Source organism: Bubalus bubalis, chromosome 2 (assembly GCF_019923935.1).
Source record: "Bubalus bubalis isolate 160015118507 breed Murrah chromosome 2, NDDB_SH_1, whole genome shotgun sequence".
Classification (NCBI taxonomy): Eukaryota; Metazoa; Chordata; class Mammalia; order Artiodactyla; family Bovidae; genus Bubalus; species Bubalus bubalis.
Genome location: NC_059158.1, coordinates 81,891,991 through 81,913,003, shown reverse-complemented (window position 1 = coordinate 81,913,003; position 21,013 = coordinate 81,891,991). Strand labels below are relative to the sequence as shown.

At 37.0% G+C, this 21,013-nt stretch overlaps 1 pseudogene; it reads right to left on the bottom strand.

Annotated features, from left to right (window-relative positions):
* Window positions 1-12,499: 12,499 nt before the first annotated feature.
* Window positions 12,500-13,068, bottom strand: LOC102397979 (annotated as a pseudogene).
* Window positions 13,069-21,013: the final 7,945 nt, after the last annotated feature.

Here is a 21,013-nt window from a genome sequence, read left to right as displayed (position 1 = left end):
AAGGGAAAAACAACAGATAATACACAAGGGGATTCCCATAAGGATAACAGCTGATCTTTCAATAGAAACTCTTCAGACCAGGAGGGAATGGCAAGACATACTTAAAGTGATGAAAGAAAATAACCTACAGCCCAGATTACTGTGCCCAGCAAGGATCTCATTCAAATATGAAGGAGAAATCAAAAGCTTTTCAGACAAGCAAAAGCTGAGAGAATTCAGCACCACCAAACCAGCTCTCCAACAAACGTTAAAGGATATTCTCTAGACAGGAGACACACAAACGGTGTATAAACTCGAACCCAAAACAATAAAGTAAATGGCAATGGGATCATACTTATCAATAATTACCTTAAACGTAAATGGGTTGAATGCCCCAACCAAAACACAAAGACTGGCTGAATGGATACAAAAACAAGAGCCCTATATATGTTGTCTACAAGAGACCCACCTCAAAACAGGGGACACATACAGACTGAAAGTGAAGGGCTGGAAAAAGATATTCCATGCAAATAGAGATCAAAAGAAAGCAGGAGTAGCAATACTCATATCAGATAAAATAGACTTTAAAACAAAGGCTGTAAAAAGAGACAAAGAAGGACACTACATAATGATCAAAGGATCAATCCAATAAGAAGATATAAAAATTTTAAACATATATGCACCCAATATAGGAGCACTGCAATATGTAAGACAAATGCTAACAAGTATGAAAGAAGAAATTAACAATAACACAATAATAGTGGGAGAATTTAATACCCCACTCACACTTATGGATAGATCAACTAAACAGAAAATTAACAAAGAAACACAAACTTTAAATGATACAATAGACCAGTTAGACCTAATTGATATCTATAGGACATTTCACCCAAAAACAATGAATTTCACCTTTTTCTCAAGCGCACATAGAACCTTCTCCAGGATAGATCACATCCTGGGTCATAAATCTAGCCTTGGTAAATTCAGAAAAATAGAAATCATTCCAAGCATCTTTCCTGACCACAATGCAGTAAGATTAGATCTCAATTACAGGAGAAAAACTATTAAAAATTCCAACATATGGAGGCTGAACAACATGCTGCTGAATAAACAACAAATCACAGAAGAAATCAAAAAAGAAATAAAAATATGCATAGAAATGAATGAAAACGAAAACACAACAACCCAAAACCTATGGGACAGTGTAAAAGCAGTCCTAAGGGGAAAGTTCATAGCAATACAGGCATACCTCAAGAAACAAGAAAAAATTCAAATAAATAACCTAACTCTACACCTAAAGCAACTAGAAAATGAAGAAATGAAGAACCCCAGGGTTAGTAGAAGGAAAGAAATCTTAAAAATTAGGGCAGAAATAAATGCAAAAGAAACAAAAGAGACCATAGCAAAAATCAACAAAGCCAAAAGCTGGTTCTTTGAAAGGATAAATAAAATTGACAAACCATTAGCCAGACTCATCAAGAAACAAAGGGAGAAAAATCAAATCAATAAAATTAGAAATGAAAATGGAGAGATCACAACAGACAACACAGAAATAAAAAGGATCATAAGAGACTACTATCAGCAATTATATGCCAATAAAATGGACAACGTGGAAGAAATGGACAAATTCTTAGAAAAATACAACTTTCCAAAACTGGACCAGGAAGAAATAGAAAATCTTAACAGACCTATCACAAGCACGAAAATTGAAACTGTAATCAAAAATCTTCCAGCAAATAAAAGCCCAGGTCCAGATGGCTTCACAGCTGAATTCTACCAAAAATTTAGAAAAGACCTGACGCCTATCCTACTCAAACTCTTCCAGAAAATTGCAGAAGAAGGTAAATTTCCAAACTCATTCTATGAGGCCACCGTCACCCTAATACCAAAACCTGACAAAGATGCCACAAAAAAAGAAAACTACAGGGCAATATCACTGATGAACATAGATGCAAAAATCCTTAATAAAATTCTAGCAATCAGAATCCAACAACACATTAAAAAGATCATACACCATGACCAAGTGGGCTTTATCCCAGGGATGCAAGGATTCTTCAATATCCGCAAATCAATCAATGTAATACACCACACTAACAAATTGAAAAATAAAAGCCATATGATTATCTCAATAGATGCAGAGAAAGCCTTTGATAAAATTCAACATCCATTTATGATAAAACTTTCCAGAAAGCAGGAATAGAAGGAACATACCTCAACATAATCAAAGCTATATATGACAAACCCACAGAAAACATTATCCTCAACAGTGAAAAATTGAAAGCATTTCCCCTAAAGTCAGGAACAAGACAAGGGTGCCCATTCTCACCACTACTATTCAACATAGTTTTGGAAGTTTTGGTCACAGCAATCAGAGCAGAAAAAGAAATAAAAGGAATCCAAAATGGAAAAGAAGAAATAAAACTCTCACTGTTTGCAGATGACATGATCCTCTACCTAGAAAACCCTAAAGACTCCAGCAGAAAATTACTAGAGCTAATCAATGAATATAGTAAAATTGCAGGATATAAAATCAACACACAGAAATCCCTTGCATTCTTATACACTAATAATGAGAAAATAGAAAGAGAAATTAAAGAAACAATTCCATTCACCATTGCAATGAAAAGAATAAAATACTTAGGAATATATCTACCTAAAGAAACTAAAGACCTATATATAGAAAACTATAAAACACAGGTGAAAGAAATCAAAGAGGACACTAACAGATGGAGAAATATACCATGTTCATGGATCGGAAGAATCAATATAGTGAAAATGAGTATACTACCCAAAGCAATCTATAGATTCAGTGTAATCCCTATCAAGCTACCAACGGTATTTTTCACAGAGCTAGAACAAATAATTTCACAATTTGTATGGAAATACAAAAAACTTCGAATAGCCAAAGTAATCTTGAGAAAGAAGAATGGAACTGGAGGAATCAACCTGCCTGACTTCAGGCTCTACTACAAAGCCACAGTCATCAAAACAGTATGGTACTGGCACAAAGACAGAAATATAGATCAATGGAACAAAATAGAAAGCCCAGAGATAAACCCACACACCTATGGACACCTTATCTTTGACAAAGGAGGCAAGAATATACAGTGGAGAAAAGACAATCTCTTTAACAAGTGGTGCTGGGAAATCTGGTCAACCACTTGTAAAAGAATGAAACTAGAACGCTTTCTAACACCATACACAAAAATAAACTCAAAATGGATTAAAGATCTAAACGTTAGACCAGAAACTATAAAACTCCTAGAGGAGAACATAGGCAAAACACTCTCCGACATACATCACAGCAGGATCCTCTATGACCCACCTGCCAGAATATTGGAAATAAAAGCAAAAATAAACAAATGGGACCTAATTAAAATTAAAAGCTTCTGCACAACAAAAGAAACTATAAGCAAGGTGAAAAGACAGCCTTCAGAATGGGAGAAAATAATAGCAAATGAAGCAACTGACAAACAAGTAATCTCAAAAATATACAAGCAACTCCTACAGCTCAATTCCAGAAAAATAAATGACCCAATCAAAAAGTGGGCCAAAGAACTAAATAGACATTTCTCCAAAGAAGACATACAGATGGCTCACAAACACATGAATAGATGCTCAACATCACTCATGATCAGAGAAATACAAATCAAAACTACAGTGAGGTACCATCTCGTGCCGGTCAGAATGGCTGTGATCCAAAAGTCTACAAGCAATAAATGCTGGAGAAGATGTGGAGAAATGGGAACCCTCTCACACTGCTGGTGGGAATGCAAACTAGTACATCCACTATGGAGAACAGTGTGGAGATTCCTTAAAAAACTGGAAATAGAACTACCATACGACCCAGCAATCTCACTGCTCAGCATACACACTGAGGAAAGCAGAATTGAAAGAGACACATGTACCCCAATGTTCATCGCAGCACTTTTTATAGTAGCCAGGACATGGAAGCAACCTAGATGTCCATCAGCAGATGAATGGATAAGAAAGCTATGGTACATATACACAACGGAGTATTACTCAGCCATTAAAAAGAATACATTTGAATCAGTTCTAATGAGGTGGATGAAACTGGAGCCTATTATACAGAGTGAAGTAAGCCAGAAAGAAAAACACCAATACAGTATACTAACGCATATATATGGAATTTAGAAAGATGGCAAGGACAACCCTGTATGTGAGACAGAAAAAGAGACACAGATGTATAGAACAGTCTTTTGGACTCTGTTGGTGGGGGGATGATTTGGGAGAATGGCATTAAAACATGTATAATATCATATAAGAAATGAATCGCCAGTCCAGGTTCGATGCAGGATACAGGAAGCTTGGGGCTGGTACACTGGGATGACCCAGAGGGATAGCATGGGGAGGGAGGTAGGAGGGGGGTTCAGGATGGGGAACACATGTACACCCGTGGTGGATGCATGTTGATATATGGCAAAACCAATACAATATTGTAAAGTAAAAAAAAAAAAAAAAAAAATCTCATGTATACCTGTGGCGGATTCATTTTGATATTTGGCAAAACTAATACAATTATGTAAAGTTTAAAAATAAAATAAAATTAAAAAAAATAAAAAATAAAAAAATCTCAAAAAAAAATTCTTAAGGTCAGTATCTTACTAAGGCATGTTCTTAAAAATAATTTTTTTTCACTTTCCATATTTCTTATACCTATTTGTTATCTGTTTCTTTTCTCTTTCCTCTCTTTATTCCCAAGAGGAATCCTGTGATTTAACTAAAACAAATCCTACTGTCCTCTTCTTCTCCAGCTTTCTTTTTTACTATTAGGATAAATATGGGGATCTTTGGTTAGTAGATAATTCTTAAAGAAAATAAGTGAGGACTGGGAAATAATAACAGTTAACATCTGTTGAGGGCTTCTTAATGTGTCAGGTGCTGATTTCAGTACTGTACATGGATTGGCTCACTTAAAGTTCAGAAACACCATTATGTAAGGTCTGAAGCAATTCTCATTTTATTTAGGAAAGATATGAGGCACGAAGGAGTTCGTAATCTGTCAAGACAAGAGGAATGATAAATGGTTGAGCCCTGTCTAAACTTAGACATTTTTGAGTCCTGTATATCACCAAGCAGTATGCTGCCATCTCCCAAAGGTAACAAAATAATTCTCAGTGGTGATGAGTCTGGAAAGGACTGTAAAAAACCCACATATTTTATACTGTTTGTGCTTGTCACACACACGCCCACCCAGTATCTAGCATAGGCTCTAGGATATGGCCAATAAAATATCAGTAGATGGAACTAATGAATGAAAGAACTGATTATCCAATATACTAGTCCATCAAGTGGTATGTTTTAAGGTGTGGAAGTAACAAAAGTATAGATAAGCAGCATATGTTAAGAATAATCTGTAGGGCAAATTGCAGGGGACAGTCTTGAAAAACTCCACTAACTAGACACCTACAATAAATTACATATATGAAGTGGTAAGATGGATGCTTTTAACAAAATTTCTTGAGTGTGAAGTACTTTTCCTTTTTCTCCTTCCACCACATATCTGTAGAAGGACAGATAAGGCAGATAATGAGAAAAGGAAAGCAATTCACATCTATAAATTTTTAAAATACATTATGGTCCAGAATAAAAAAATTCTCTCCAAAAACAGACCAGCTTATGCCTCAACAGAATTTATTTCCCATTTAATATCTCATAGGGATTATATTAACCTCTTTCATTGTAGTTTTAGTGATAAGGAAGGAATGCAAACTGTTTCCTAAAGGCCTTTTCCTTTTACCATCTCTATTACCATTTTTCTCTTCCAAAACCACATTAGATTTAGCCTCAGGGTTCTAAATGTTACTATAGTAGACAGAACTCTGTCTTCCTCCTCTTTTGCCAAAGATGTGCACATCCCAATGCTCAGAATGTCAATGTTACTTACCTGACATAAGAGACTTTGCAAATGTGGTTAAGTTAAGGATCTTGTGATAAAGGAGAGTATCCTGGATTATCTGAATGGGTGCAGTATACTCATAGGGATTCTTATAAGAGAGAGGCAGGGATGTCAGAGTCAGCGATAGTTTTGGAAGATAGAAGACGGACCATGAACCAAAAAGTGCAGGAGGCTTCTAGAAGCTGGAAAAGGCAAGGAAACAGATTCCTCTCTAGAGCCTCCAGAAAACGTGCAGCTCCCATGACACTTGGATTTTAAGATTTCTGACCCCCACATAATATAACAGTCACCCTAAGCCACTATGTTTGTGACAATTTGCTACAGCAGTGATAGGAACATAGTATCCCTATAGTATGTCCATAATTTTTTTTTTTAATGTTGGCAAAGGAGCGAAGCACTGATATTGATTCACCTCAAAGAGTCAATTATTTTGCTATCGCTGAGGACAGAGACAAAGTAATTCTTGCAGCACTGTAAAGTTCAAGTCATTCAGTTTTGTTTTGTTTTCAGAGATGCTCTAAGTGGCTTCAATAAAGTATCTTAGTTTTTCAAAACTAGGTTACCTCTGGAGGAGTAAAAGATTGATAGAGGGAGAAGGGAGAGAGGCAATGTATATGTAAAAATATGTAGACATTGATTTATATATGTGCTTAATCTATAAAGTACCAATTTTTATTCCATTGTTTAAGATTATCAGAGGGAAAAAAACCAATAGCTCCTGAGAGTTAATCACATAAATCCAAGCATATATATATATCATTTTGATATATTAACTTGACTATATAAAAAGCATTCAAGAATTATATTGTTCAAAAAAAGTTTTCTAACAAGTTAGAAGCAATGTTTACATTTTACTCTGGGTTAATTACTCCATTTATCCATATCCTAAACCATAATTTATATTTAAAATAGTATATTTGAATACAATACAAATATTCTATACAAATATTGGTACAATTTGTACAGTACAAATATTCTGTACACTTCTATACACATTGACTGTACACTATAGTTCGGTCTTTCATTAATTTACTCATAACCTGAAACTCAATTTCTCTATTGTATCCAACTAATACATGTTTATCTTTTTCCATTTATTGTATATCTATGCTATGTACCAATTGGTCAGAAGCTTTCCAAGGCTGACTAAATTTATATTTAAATAACAGTAGAGAGAATTCATAGAATTCAAATTCATAAGAATTCATATTCATAAGATTATACCCAATGTTACTATAGTAGACAGAACTCTGTCTTCCTCCTCTTTTATATTATACCAAGTTATGGTATAATCTTATACTTAAATATGACAGACTGGGAAGAAAACCTGTAGTATTACTGATGCTGTGTAGATAAACCAGGAATAATTCCAAGTTAGCTTGTGACTGTGCCTCTTAAATGATGTGTGATTAACAAGTTTTAGTCCTCAAAGTAATTTAAGAAAAAAATACCTTCTACCTGCCAGACATCCCTCTCCCCTCTATTGCACTTCTTACTCAGGGAGAATTTTCACAACCCAAACAGAGTTTTGCTTTTCCAGTAGCTGAGAAGTGTAAACTGACAGGCTGCAATCTCCCTAGATGATGCCAAGAGAATCTGTTATGTCTGTCTGATTGCATGAAAACAGAGTCCTGGTGAGTCTCTTAAGTCATAGGTTTAGATAATACTTCTAGAATCTAGACTCTAAAAGAAAAAAACATATGACATTTAAAATGTCATAGACAAATGAGCTTTTTCCCTCATCTCAGTAACTTATTGGCCTTGCCACCATTTTTTAAATTAAAGACTACTTTTTTTTGTCTGAATTAAATTCTTCTTACATTAAGGATGATCATTAAAACTCCATGAAAACAGAAAATTGGTGGTTACCCTTCCTTTTACTTACTTGTCCTTATATCAATCATCCCTTTGCAGTTGAACTTCATCATGTCAAACAGTTCATTTAAGTGGTGGTGACCACTGACCCTTGTAATTCATTCCACAGTCTTTTGCAATTTCACACTGTTTCATTAGGTTCAGTTATAGCCTGTTTCATGATCAGACTGCAATTTGTTCATTTTCTACTTAGCTTCATTATAGGCAATCATTTAAGAAACTCAAAGAGTTGTCAAATGGAGAAAGATTCAGCAGCCTTTAGAGTTACTGTGCCTTTGGGTATACTTTGGGTAGATAACACTCCAGAAACAGTCTGGTCTTGTTCTTAAGCAACCTCAGATGTGTACTGTAATTTCTATGGTTTCTATTGTCAAGAGTTTGAGGGAGCCTAATTGATTGCTCTTCCCATCTTTCAGAACTTAACCAATTTGTCAGACAAGGAGCCAGTAAATATTAAAATAGGCTCAGAATTTTTCCAGTAAAGCTGGATTGAAGAGTATAGCAGAGTCTTTCTATCTTCATTTTGATCTTAGAATTTGAGATCTTCAAGTCTCTGATCTGTCTCATCACAGCTGGATAATCTGGACCTGAAAGAAGCCCTGCTTCTTCAGCTTACTCCATGGAATTTACAAGTGCAAGCATTAGCTTTGCCTGCACATAGCTCTCTCCAAAAAGTGAAAGAATTGGGTTCATGCTGCCTAAATCATAATGGTTCAGTCCTAACCCCATAATTATATGATTCAGGAAAGTACAGACTTTAATCAGAATGATAATTTCTTCTATCATAGGGAGAACTCAAAGCTGAAATAAGGTGGAAAGAAGGATGAAACAAAGTGGTCCTTCCTAGGAAGTGGAGTGAAACTCCTTTGTAGAAAAATGAACATTGAGAGATAGTTCCCTGCACCCAGAATAGGTTCCCTGCACCCTAACTTGCCAGGTATATGACAGCCTGAATTCCAAGTATTTCTATTAAGCTATTATGGAGTTTCAGCTGTGCGCTGAAGAATTGATGTTTTCGTACTGCGGTTTGAGGGAAGACTTTTGAAATTCTCTTGGAAAGAAAGGCGATCAAACCAGTCAATCCTAAAGGAAATCCACTTTGAATATTCATTGGAAGGACTGGTGCTGAAGCTGAAGCTCCAATACTTTGGCAACTTGATGTGAAGAGCCAACTCATTGGTAAAGACCCTGTTGCTGGGCAAGAGGAGAAGAGGGTGACAAAGGATGAGATGGTTGGATGGCATTACTGACTCAATGTATATGAATCTGAGCAAACTCAGGGAAATAGTGAAGGACAGGAAAGCCTGGCATGCTGCAGTTCATGGAGTCACAAAGAGTCAGACACGACTTAGCAGCTGAACAATAGCAACGATTTACAACTTGGACTCAGCAGAGATTACCTTAAATCCCAAACTGCTACCTTTCAATTAGAACACTAAATAAATGTTAAGTGTCTAAACTCTTGTTTTTTCATCTGCCATAGGGCAATGATAACAGTACCTACTTCACAGAGTTGATGTGGATATTGAGAAATTACATTAAATCACTATGTAAAGTGCCTGACCTATGGAAAGGTCCTTCCAGAATGAAAACGATTACAGTAATTGTGATTATATTATCACTATTATATCCTCAAATGAATTTCTTTTTGAACTGAACTTGCTTATATATTCACATGCATATTAATGGTGGCTATGCACTTATTGAAATCAGAGTTTAACTATAACCCAGGATCAGCAAACACAGCCCCATAGATCAAATTCAGCCCATACCCCTCTTCTTTTTCTTATAAGCAAATTTATATTGGAACATTGTCTTATTTATTCATTTTTATACTGATTATGGCTGCTTTGGAATCACAGTGGCAGGGTTGAGTGTTTGAGACAGATATGAGACTGTGAGACTGAACACCAACCAGCTCACAAAGCCAAAGGTGTACGCTTTTAACCTTAAGCAAAAAAATGTTTGGCAATCATTCCTAACCTTTGTGCAGGAATATAGGCTTTCCTGGTGGCTCAGATGGTAAAGGATCCACCTGCAATGTGGGAGACCTGGATTCAATCCCTGGGTTGGGAAGATTCCCTGGAGGAGGGCATGGCAACCCACTCCAATATTCTTGCCTAAAGAATCCCATGGACAGAGGAGTCTGGCGGACTACAGTCCATGGGGTCTCAAGGAATCGGACATGACTGAGCGACTAAGCACGGCACAGCACATGTGAAACATCAAGATGGGCCTAACTTGGGTAGTAAGAAACACTTTGGCAATTCAAAATTAGAGCATCAATACATTTTGAAAAAGGTAATGGTTAAAAATGTGAAAATGCCTCTGATTTGGGTTTGCGAGGCAGTCAAGACTGAAAACTTTGCTGGGATAACTTTGAAATAATACTGCATTTGGCTCCTCCAACCAGGCACAAATAGGCATGTTTTTGTTTTATATTATTGTTTCTTAATAAAGCAAATCAGTCCTTTTCACCTTTACTAGTTCTCTTCTCTAGTTGGGATTGTCATTCTTTTTTCTAATACTTTAAGGTACATACCAACTCCTCTATTTTTCATCTTTCTTTATTAATAATAATTGTGAGGATGTTGTGAGGGTTCAATTTTTCCTCAATCCTGTTTTTTTCTGTAACCCCTATGTTCAGTTATAAAGTATTCTCCTTTCCACTGATTTTTAGTTTTTAATTTTATTTTTCTGTTTCCATAGGTTCAAGAGTTGGGTATGCCTAACACCCAAATAATTATGATAAACTTAAAATTCTTTATAGTTTATATTATGAGAAAGTGATATATAAATATTTCACTTTTTGGATATTCATTTTGGCTAAATGCATGATTTTTAAAAATTTCCATTGATATATAGTAAAGATTATTCTCCATTTGGTGATTTTAAGCCCCTTTCCATATATAGCCATAGTTATGTAACCAGATATACCAGTTGCATCATAGCAACTGTATAGTTTTACCTGTTTTTTGTGTATTATCTCAGTCCAATTTCAAAATGGGTCTATTGAAACCTTCCACTTGTACTAAAAGAAAGGGGAAAAAAACAGCACAATATGACCTCATTCAGCATATGTAAATTTATCCTTAGATATGTGTAAACTTTCTTATTCCCAGGTGTTACTGCCATTCTGCCTGCCATCACCATCCATTCCTATTTCTACCAAATCAGGGTTTCTACTTCCTATTTTTTAAAGTTGATATATGCAAGAGTACATCTATTGATTGACCCTGTAAGTATTTGACGAATTCCTTAGATCTAATAGTAGCTTCTTTAGCATGGTTGTTTTTCAGGATAGTAATAAAGAAGCACAAAACAACATCTCTTTGACTGACACAAACTGACCTGCTTTGAGTCAGTGCCCAACCTCATGCTAGCTGCCTCATCTTTGAGTTGTGAGATGTTAAAGTTTATCTCTAAGAAGTGATTCCATGTACTGGACACTAGATGGGGCTAAAACATCATTTAATGCTTCTATTGCACACTGATTTGGGTTTTGTCCAAAATAAACTCTGATTTAGGCTGTTTCTTACTGAGCCATTTTCTTGGTCCTCATATACAGACCATAATCCAGAGCATTTGCTCTTTTGCACACAGTCCTCAATGTTTCTGTAAAAAACTAGGAAGGAGAAAGAGATGCAAGGCATTTCAATGTGTTGACTGTTGACTGCATGACAGACTTTGTTCTACATAAACTACAAGATTAAAAATTTAAAAAAGACTGTGTGCCTATAGAAAAAAACAACCTTAAAGGAAATACAATTTTTATGAAGCACTAGTCCAATAGCCCACTTCTCAGTTTCTCAGAAGATAAAATGGAAACCAGAACAACTGTTCGGTCCAGACTGGTTGTAAACCGAGGAAAATAAATCTGACACTTCAAAATCAATCACACAAAATAACATGGGAGAAACCAAACCTTTAAAATTCAATTTAAGTATCTAAATAAATGGAAAGTCCAAGTGTTTTGACAAACACAACAGGTTTTATATTGATGAAATGAAGTTGGTTATTTTTTCTAAGCTGCTTCTTTATAGTAGGCTAATCTAATTGTTCTCTGAGGGAAGAAGTTAGGAGCTACAACTGTGATAGATGTAAAAAAAAAGAAATGACTAGCCCCTAATGTTGTAATCTAGTAATTTATATCTTTGAATTGAAGTTTTGGTAGGTTTAGATGTTCAGTTCAAAATAATATTTAAAATACGGACAGTGAGGTATAGTCTAACCAATAAAAATATTAGTAAGCAAAACTAGGGAGTGACTGAATGCACCTTCCACATATAAATGAGTGTCTAAGACTTATGGACAAAGCCCTCATTCACCTAGAACATTCACTCCAGAAATACGGAAGCTGTATTCAATGAGCTGAGATTAAAATCTTAAACATATTACTGCTCATTTACCTCTGTATATGGCAACTGGCAGGACTGTATATTCATATAAGAAATCTTAGAATTATCTTTGTATAATACTAAATTTTACCAGTTTATCTGCAATCCACTTATCTTTTCTATTATGGCTCCTTCCAGGAAAACTGATACTCTCCTCCTTCGGTAGTCTCAGGAATATTTTCAACATAATCATTTAAGAAAAAAGAATTGCTTTGAGCGTTAAAAATGCATACATAGTTCTGTCCTATTTATGGAATGGTTCTTGAAGTATCTGATTCTTGGTTGAAGGTAGAAGATAGCCACACTGGTTTGAAGGGAGTTGTTATGTTCAGAAGTCTGTTTGTAAATCACTCTTCTGAAAGATAACTTCTCCTTTGGAGGATTTATCTAAACTTTTAAGAAACTGTTCAGAAACTTTTGCATAAGGAGCTAGACTGGTTGTCTTATAATCTCTGATTCTATGCTTGATATCAGATTCAGCTTACTTCTCTTTTTCCTCTTCACTAGTGGAAATAGTATCCAGTTCATGGCAGATGGAGCTTATGGTGGAAACTATAAATTGATCTACTTTCTGTAAATCAATAAGCACACTGCAATATGTATTAGGATGAACACTTAAAAGGGCTCTTTAGTCAATGATTGATTCCTTTGCTAACATTGATATCCCACTGTGGCAAACAGTACTGGAGCCTCTCTCACTCCAGCCAGAGTCCACATTTGTCATTTTCAATGTTATTCTGACATCTACTGGCTACATTCTTCAAATGCTCCCAATCCTCAAGTGAACCGTGATTTTGGAAGCTCTGTTGAAGTTCATCATGAATTGTTTCAGAAACAAGGGCTAAAATCTTATTCTAACTTTCTTGTTTTCAAGAATATTTGATCAACCAAGCCATATCAAGTCAATGTATTTTTAAAAGTTATGTTTATTGGCACCTCATTCCAGTACTCTTGCCTGGAAAATCCCATGGGCGGAGGCGCCTGGTAGGCTGCAGTCCATGGGGTCGCTACAAGTCGGACACGATTGAGCGACTTCACTTTCACTTTTCACTTTCATGCATTGGAGAAGGAAATGGCAACCCACTCCAGTGTTCTTGCCTGGAGAATCCCAGGGATGGGGGAGCCTGGTGGGCTGCCGTCTATGGGGTGGCACAGAGTCGGACAAGACTGAAGTGGCTTAGCAAAGCATAGATTTTCTGACAAAACAGTGCTTTCTTTAGTTAAGTGAACTTTGTAACCTTTGTGCTTGTGCTAAGCTGCTTCAGTCCTGTCTAACTCTTTGCCACCTCATGGATTGCAGCCCATGAGGTTCCTCTGTCCATGAGAATCTCCAGGCAAGAATACTGGAGTGGGTTGCCATGCCTTCCTCTAGGGGATCTTCCCAAGCCAGGGATCGAACCCTGCTCTCCTGCATTGCAAGCCTATTCTTTACTGCTGACTCACCGGGGAAGCCCTGACCACCTTTAACTAGCCGCAATAACTCAACTATCCCAAAAAGTATTTCAGAGGACAATTTTCTGATTAATCCCAGACCCAGCAATGAAAACCTCTCCTTCCAGAATACATCCAGAAATGATGCTTAAATCTTTCAGTGCTCTGTCTATGGTGCATATCGCCAATGTCATGAGAGCCCAGCACTTAGAACACTTGTCTACATCATCCTTTCCATCTCTCTGGTTGATGAAGGAGTGATAGCGAACGTAAATATCCTCTTCAATGAGAATGAAAATCCATGGTGTCAAAAGTAACTTAGAAATTCTTTATCACTCCGCCATATTTGAGCCAGCGATAGTACCTTGCATTTGGAAAGAGCCTCTGGTAATACTGCTTAAGCAGCTCCGGCAGCTGAGGCACATTCAGTTCTTTCACAGAATGCAGAACTAGTCCCAGGCCAGGTCGCACCGAGAATTGGCAGGAACCGCACAAGGCCGACTTCGCCCACTGCGCAGGCGTGTCGCTGCCTCCGCGACCATCTGAAGCAGTTACTGAGAATTATATTTTCCGCTTGGGAGGTGGCCTGGCAACTGGAGGCTCTGCGGCATCTCTGCTCATCTGCTCGACAGTGGGTCCGGGGCTCAGGTGGAGGGAAGGAGGCCATGCCTATTCCAGAAAGAAGTTATTCTGAGAGAAGGTGAGCCCTTGAGCATGTTGAATGAAGATCAGCCCCGTGAAGAGAAATGTAGGGCCAGGCGTGTAGGAAGGGGCAGGAGCTTCAAGATCCTCCCAACTCTTCTTCCTCTTCCAGAATCTCTATTCGGTTCACCATCCCGGAAGCTCCCAGAGTGATTTATCATACACTTGTTTTCTTGCTGTAATAACTTGTGTATGCCTAAGGATGAGGAGGTTGAAACAGAGGGGAACGGATCAAGCTTATTTGCCCCTCAGCCGAGGTGGAACTTTTGTCAGGAGTCTGAGCTGCGCAGAGTATGAATTAACGTGAGATGAGGTTCAGAATTTACTAATTAGTCTCCAAAACCTCATGGCCGAAATGGCTTAGAAATTGATGAAAATAAGACATGATTTCTCTCTGAGTAAACTTCCGTCGATTCTTTCAGACCTAGTAATCTAAATTTCAAAACAGTGAGGAAAAGAAACCAGCCAATTGGTACTTGACTCTAGTTCATTTCCTGTCTGAAACAATGTAAAAATTTAGCATTACTCCCAGTTTGGGGAGAGGATCTGACTTAAGAATATTTTCCCCTATCCTGAGACCATAAATATAACTCCTATATTTTCTTGAAGAATAAGGTCTTCATTAACCTGGAATGCTTTTTTTTTTTTTTTTTCTTTTCCTTTGTCTATTGAAAAAAAAAAAAAAGAACTTACTGGGGGAGAAGGCATGAAAGGGCTTGTGTACCATGGAAGATAGAATATATTAAAGTATTCATATTTCAGGAAGATAGTGATGTTAAATTAAAAAAAATGAAAGGAGTGGCAGCAAACAGAAAAAAGTTGAAGGATGAGTGAATGACATCTCCATGACTTGTTTATTTTAAACTAGAGGTTTCTGCCTTTTAACTCAGTTCATGCATTTTGTCCACCATCACCCCATCACCCTCGCTCAACCTCTGGCAACCACCAATCTCTTTCTCTGTATCAATAAGCTTGTTTTTGTTGTTTTGGTTTGGTTTTTATTTTTTTTTCCCAATGTCATTCTTCACTTTTCTTGAAGAATAATGCATATTTGTAGGCGTTGCACAGAGTCAATGACTCTGTGAAGCGACTTAGCATGCATGCCTGCATTGGAGAAGGAAATGGCAACCCACTCCACTAGTCTTGACTGGAGAATCTCAGCGACAGAGGAGCCTGGCGGGCTGCCGTCTGTGGGGTTACACAGAGTCGGACACGACTGAAGCGATTTAGCAGCAGCAGAGCAGCAGCAGTAGATGAATAGCTTTATTGTCCTGTCCTGTGGAATCTAAGAAGTCCAGTAGCCTTTTGTTATTTTATACGGTCTTTATCTTCAGTTCAAACTGGCTGTGTTTCTGTTTATATACTCTCATAATGTCTTTATCCTCGAGTAGGAAATGGAAATCCGCTCCAGTTTTCTTGCCTGGAAAGTCCCATGGACAGAGCAGCCTGGCAGTCTACAATCCATACGGTTGCAAAAGAGTCGGAGACCACTGAAGCAACTTAGCAATGTCTCTATCAAGTGATAGTCCAGCCATATCCTTGGTGTTGTCTTCTGAATACACTTGCTCAGTTTTTGAAATATGAACAGGCTGAGAATTTTCCAAATCTTGTAAAGTCTGGTTTTTCTTTGTATAACAGTTCTTTCTTAATTTATCTCTCTTCTTCACTGTTATTATAAGGAGGCAGGTGGAAACAAGTCTTTCTAAGCAATACTTTGCTTAGAAATGTCCTCAGCTAAATATCCAATATTTATCTAGTCATCATTTGCAAATTATAATTTCCACAAAACACTAAAATACAAATGCAATTCATGCAAGTTCTTTGCCACTTTGTAACAAGTATTACCTTTCCTCTGATTTCTAATAACCTGTTACTCATTTCCATCTGAGACACCAAAATGGCCTGCCTTGAATATCCATATTTCGGCCAGTATTCTACTTATTATTTATGTATTTTTCTAAGAAGATGGAAAATTTCTGTCCATCTCTGTTTCCTTTTCCCCTGAGTTCCTCAGAATCACTCTGACTGTGATCTCAATTTTTCTAGCATGTAGCACAGAACTCCTCAGGTCTTTACCCATTACCCAGATCCAAAGCCACTTCCACAATTTTAGATATTTGTTGTAGTAATACCTCCCTTCTTGGTATCAAAATTTATATTAGCTCAGCCTCATTTCAGTTCAGTCGCTCAGTCGTGTCCAGCTTTTTGCGACCCCATGAATTGCAGCACGCCAGGCCTCCCTGTCCATCACCAACTCCTGGAGTTCACTCAAACTCACGTCTATCGAGTTGGTGAGGCCATCCAGCCATCTCATCCTCTGTCGTCCCCTTCTCCTCCTGCCCCCAATCCGTCCCAGCATCAGAGTCTTTTGCAATGAGTCAACTCTTCACATGAGGTGGCCAAAGTACTGGAGTTTCAGCTTTAGCATCATTCCTTCCAAAGAACACCCAGCACTGATCTAGGAATTTATTTCTCACAGTTCTGTAGGCTGGGAAGTCTGAGATTAAAGTGCTGGCCCATTTGGTTCCCCCTTGAGTCTGGCTTGTAGATGGCTGCCTTCTTTCTGGGGTCTCATATGCAGAGTGAGAGGAAGTGAGCTCTGTGGTATTGATCTCAGGTGGCCTCAGCCTGCAGTGGCTTGAAACAGGATTTTGGTTCCTGGCCAGAGATTGAAGTCAGGCTGCAGCAGTGAGAGTGCTGAATCCTAGCCACTAGACCAGTGGCCAGTGACAAAACCCCTGGCCCACTGACTTTGTAGAAATGAATTCCCACAAAGAGACAGAAAGTAGTGAAACAAGTAAAGAGTCTTTGGGGGGAAAAAAGAGTGTGCGTGAATAGACACACGGTGGTTGTGCCCTTACAGTAATTTGAATCACTCATATCAGGCATTTATCCTGGGTTTCCTTTGGCCAGTCATCTTGCTTTGCCTAGTTCTGAGTCTGTATTTGGCTTACAGATGCATCTCTTAGCCAAGAAGGATTCCAGCAAAGAGGCCTAAGAGTAGGTTCACATCACTTCCTTTTTGACCTTCAAGGAGCCTTTCTGCACACGTATAGTCAGGAAGTATAGTATGACCTCAAGGATGAGAAGTAAGTGGTCTCTGTCTCTTATCTAGGTAGGGCTCAGCCTCTCCTTTTAGCCTCCTGCTATTATCTTCATCTTGGAGTATCTGTTCATAGGTGACACACTGCAGCTCCTCAGCCTGGAACTGTCTATCTCTTGCCTCAGTATATCCTCCTATGTGTGTGTGTGTGTGCGCACGCACGCGTGCAAGCATGAGCGTGCACGCTCAGTTGCTCAGTCATGTTTGACTCTTTGCAACCTCATGGCCTGTAGCACACCAGGCTCCTCTGTCCATGGGATTTCCCAGGCAAGAATACTGCAGTGGGTTGTCATTCCTTCTCCAGAGGAAGCACCACATGGGAAGCCCATCTCTTTCTATAAGAACACCAGTTCCATCTTGAAGCCCTTCACCTCATATATGATATGTATGATATTTATGTATAAAAATGCATGATATATAATGTATAAATTTGTATTTAATATGTGCTATATTAAGTTTATAAAACAACTTTGAATAAATAATAGGTATATCACATCCATAGTGAAATGATATAACATACTAAATGTGTTAAATATTATTAAGTTTCTCTGAATTATTTTACAAATCCAGTGCAATCTCAAAATAATTATGCTGGATCTGTAGTATAATTGAACAGATTCATTAAAAAATTTATGTTGGAGAAAAAATAAACACTTAGAGATTGCTAGGTTCACTTTAAGAAGATAAGTGAGAATACTGACCAGATATTGAGGCATCTGCAAAGCTATAGTTATAAACCCAATATTATCTTTATACCCGAAGAGACAAATAGAAGCTCTTTTCTTTTGGAATTTGGTTTGCAGGCCTGTCTAGGATGGCATTTGCCTCCTCTCATCCCCTCTCTATACAGTTTCCCTTGCTTCTAGTTTTGTGTTTCTCATTTAGCCCTAAAGTCCTATTATATAGACAGATCTTATGTTATCGATCAGAGTTAGCACTTTAACCTTCTGAGGATATTGGGAACACTCAGGTTAAGTAATGATCTAGCAAGTGATTGGGTACCTTTCTCAGTGGGAAGATTTTTCTATTTCTTCCCCATGTCTTTAGGTATGTCTCTTTATATGTCATTTCCTTGGGAAGAGTTACAGTTTTTTTTTACCCCCTTTGTAGGCCTCAATTCAAATAGTGAGTCTGTATTTAGTGTCTACGTCTGTGAGGCATTTTTAATTTCTGCTTCTCCCTATCTACTCTGCCTGCTGCTGAGGCAAAGCCCAGGAGATTTGAAGTTTCAACTCTACTTCCTGCTTTACACATCTGATTCCATTTTTGGTTCCATAGATGTTTATCTTATTTTTGAAGATTGCTATGCTTAAAAAACCTTTTTCCTTTCCCTATTTTCTCTGTAATTGAAATTTGTTTAATATGCAGAGACTGTCTCAAAGAGTAAACTGTTTTTTAGTCTCTTTTATCATTAAAAACAAAGTAAAAAATAACTGTAAGAGATTCTTTTAAAGTCATGTAAAAGAAATTATTTTCTCAAAGTCTTAAAATATATTCTAAAATCTTCCAGAAGAGTGATGTTTTAAAAATTATTTTCCTAAAATGGTGCAAATTATATTTAATCTACAAGATGCTAATCAGTTTAAAGATTTAAATAACATATTTACTAGGTTTTAGAAAAATTGTCTCTTTTTTGTTGTTGATGGCATACTAAAAACACATAATTTCAAATAATATTATTTAATAGACTTATTTTAGTTGAACTTATTCTCATATATTCATTTTATAAATATCAAACTTAGGTACTGAGTATACTTTATTTGAGTCTTAGTTTAGGCCAATGTCTTAATTGAGGGTGCAATTTCACACTGCGGTACTGTGCTGTGCTCAGTCACTCAGTCATGTCCTGCTCTTTGCGATCTCATGGACTGTAGCCTGCAGTTTCCTCTGTCCAAAAGGGGAGTCTCCAGGCAAGAATACTGGAGTGGGTTACCCTTGTTAAAAAATAAAATTTTGAAGGTGGATTAAAAATAATGAAGTACTTATAATTTTGCATGAATATTTTGGTGACAGAGAGATAAACTTATTTTCATATCTATAAGAAACACGTACTGAAAAGTGTCTTTTCAATAATGCTGTAAAATTATTCATTTCTATGAATCATATTTTTCAGATGTTTTTATCATAAAGATAATTTTCCATTCATTTGTGCCTGATATGATTATAAAATACTAAGTACATATTTTTTTAACAAGTAAGTTGCCAACTTTACTTAATAAAAGGTAGTAATGTTGAAATTAAAGATATGAAAATATATCATCTTACTCCCTGTGAGGCAAAATCAAAATAGATTCCTGTATTAAATTATGGCATCTGAGTGATTTTAATTCACTTACACTCAAGCAATTAGTTTTGACTTCATATGTCCTTTAATCCCAACTTTATTCACTTTATTAATTTAGCAAGTTTAGAATTGTAAGTATTTTAAGTCATCTTCAGTAGCCTTTAGCTTAGTGTTTTAATCTACCATTACTCTGGAAGAACAGTTCAGTCAAAAACTGGATGCATACAAATTTGGCCAACTTTACATAAATAAAATATGAAAAGAACATGGGTTCTGGAATTGGAGAGACCTGAATTTGTTCTCTGGCTTCACCACTTAGTGCCTTTATGACCTTAGGAAAGTTATTTAAGTCTCAGTTTCATCATCTGTGAAATGCTGGAAATAGCACATAATTCAGAAGTTTGTTGAAGGATAAAATGAGATAATGTAAAACTGTTGACCCAACTCATACCCCATAACAGAGACTCTGTCAGTGATGCTTCTCTCAGATGTGAGAGTCCTAAATTATCTATTTGATTCCTTGGAACCAAAGTATCTAAGCAAACTAATGTCTTTAAAAAAATACATGTTATGTGTAGTTTTATATATAGTTTTAAAAAGTAGTAGCCATTTTCAGTGTTTACTATAAGATCTGTATAGTCCTAGTTGTTGGAAGTGCACACAAGAGCTTGAATTTGACTCTGGTAAGGAAGAACATTTATAATGATCCTATTTTACCTAATTCCAAATGGAATTTAGTCAGGGGAATAAGAACCAAGAATGAAAAAATAATCAGACACTAAGAAACCTGTTACCCTTATTTTTTGCTCTGTCTCTGTTTCTGGTTTCATATTTTCTCTCATTCCTACTTCTCTTTGAAATCAGCTTCTTTAATATTTCTTTTTGCACATCAGATTTCTTTAAGTTCCTCTGGTAGCTCAGAGACAGCTGTATAAGACTCTCTTAGTGCAGAGACTGCATCTTCTTGTCTCTTTGGTTAATGGCTCCACATTCCTTGGAGGCATTCCAGTTGACCCAGTTTTGGTTGACTGCCTTCCTAGTTCAGTTGGCTGTGGCAAGTGGCAAGGTCGTGGAGTAGGCTACTTATTCAAAAGAAGCTGAGAAGGTACAGGATATAAGGATGTGGTTTATACATACTGGAATAGGTTAGTTTCTAGTCACTGGTAAATATTCTTAAGAAAAAAATATCTTCCTGAGAGAAAAGGAGCTTAAAAAAAATAGCATAGGTTGATTGAAATAAGATCACTGTGTCATAGCTGAAAGTGAAAGTGAAATCCACTCAGTTGTGTCCAACTCTTTGTGACCCCATGGACTATACAGTC